This window comes from Bubalus bubalis, chromosome 23 (assembly GCF_019923935.1).
Source record: "Bubalus bubalis isolate 160015118507 breed Murrah chromosome 23, NDDB_SH_1, whole genome shotgun sequence".
NCBI classification, from domain to species: domain Eukaryota; kingdom Metazoa; phylum Chordata; class Mammalia; order Artiodactyla; family Bovidae; genus Bubalus; species Bubalus bubalis.
Window position 1 is genome coordinate 2,665,633 of NC_059179.1, and position 1,806 is coordinate 2,667,438.

Genomic DNA, 1,806 nt, shown 5'->3' on the forward strand with positions numbered 1-1,806 from the left:
TTCAGCATCCCTGGGGTTTTATTCCCCAGGTAAAGATTGAGGGAGTGGATTAGATGGCTTTTAAGAGAACTTCCTGCCTTTTTTTTCTTTCTTTTTTTTTTTTTTTTTTTTTTTTTTTAGGCCTTGACATGTAGCTTATTGGGATCTTATTTCTTTGACCAGGGATTGAACCCATGTCCCTTGCAGTGGAAGCATCCAATCTTACTTACTGGACCACCAAGGAAGTCCCTTAAGAGAATCCAAATGAAAGGATCTAAGTCAGCTTGACATCTCACCTATGGGCAGACACTTAGGGTGGCAAGAGAAATGGAGTTAAAAACAGTTGGGTGAAGTATTTACCTTCTGATCTCATCTTTTGGAACTATTGGGTACTAGACTTCAAGAAATCTTTGTCCAATATTTAATCTAATGGCTGGATTGCTACAGAGTAATAAGGAAATGAGGCATCTGACACTGAAATTTTGGATAAAAAATGTAGGAACACTATGCCAAGTCTGGGGAGAAAAACTGCACCATCACATGACACCAGGAATCAAGACTTCTTGCCTCTGAATTTCAAGTCATTAATCTTCTTGGGAGATGTACCTTCAACTCTTTCAAAAGATCCACCAACTCACAACTGTTAAGAATATGTTTTCTGAAATCCTCCCATGAAGGCAATTGCCATGGAACTAGTTCTAACAGAAAGGATGCAGGAAGGAGAATTTAGCTTTTTCTTTATAGATCAGAAAGATTACCCAAAGATTACCCAAAATGGATTCTCATTTTCTGTTCCATATAAAGAATAAAAGTATCAGTTCTTCTGGAATCTAGCATACTGGCTTCATTCTCAAATGCATCACTTTATTTTCTTTGTAAGGCAGCCATACATTACACACCTTAACCACATGACAGCCACATGATTTCTTCAATAAGCCTTAGAGCTTCCACAGCTCTCCTGGGGCCTACATCCCAAGTAGTTCTGAGGAGTCAAATGTTAAAGCTTTCTCCACAGCAAGAAGTTCCTTTGATGTTTGAGTTACTGAACACAAAGTCACTGGATAATTTGTCTTCAACATAGTCCATTTCTGTTTTTAACAGTTTGTTAGCTGTGCTTTCTTCTCAAAGAACACTCTGACACCATCTTGAATAACTTCTTCATCAGAGTCTCCTTTTATCTTTGTATATTCTAAAGTGTAGGAAAGGCCATTACAACCCCTGGTTCAGACACCAACATGTTCAGGCTTATCTTTAAGAAGTCGTTTTATCTTCTTTATGGCTGAAGGTGTCAGGGTGAGGGTGGCCCAGGGGTGGGGGTGGCTGCTACTTCCTCTTGCTCACAGTTGGGACCCTGGCCCAGACGAAGGAAGCTGACATCCTCGCCATCCTTGTGCCCCATTGTCTAGGGCCAGAGCTCCGCAGTCTCAACCTCTCTCCATGGACAACGTGGGCACACTATAAAATAAGTAACTTTTATTTCACCACAAAACCTAATACAAAATTCATGTTAATTGTTGTTTAAACATTTGATAGAATGCAACAGAATTGAACACCTATTTTTAAGAGTGTTTTGGAGGGAAGCCCAGCAGTATTTGAAGTAATTTGCTCCTGTGCTTGCTCCTGTGCTATCAATCAGAAATCATCCTTGTTTAAAACCAGAGACTGCAAAATTATGTGATTATGTGACCTAGAGACCACACTGAAGGCCCATACTTTCTCTAACCTTTAAACAAATTTAAACAAATGACTGAAAGTCCCATTCATCTTTAAAGAACCACCTAGTGTGCGTTAAGTTGCTTCAGTTGTGTCCAACTCTTTATGACCCCA

The 1,806-nt window shown here is 39.6% G+C and overlaps 1 pseudogene; it reads right to left on the reverse strand.

Moving 5' to 3' along the window:
• Positions 1 to 969: 969 nt before the first annotated feature.
• LOC123331446 lies at positions 970 to 1,528 on the reverse strand (annotated as a pseudogene).
• Between the last annotated feature and the right edge of the window lie 278 nt (positions 1,529 to 1,806).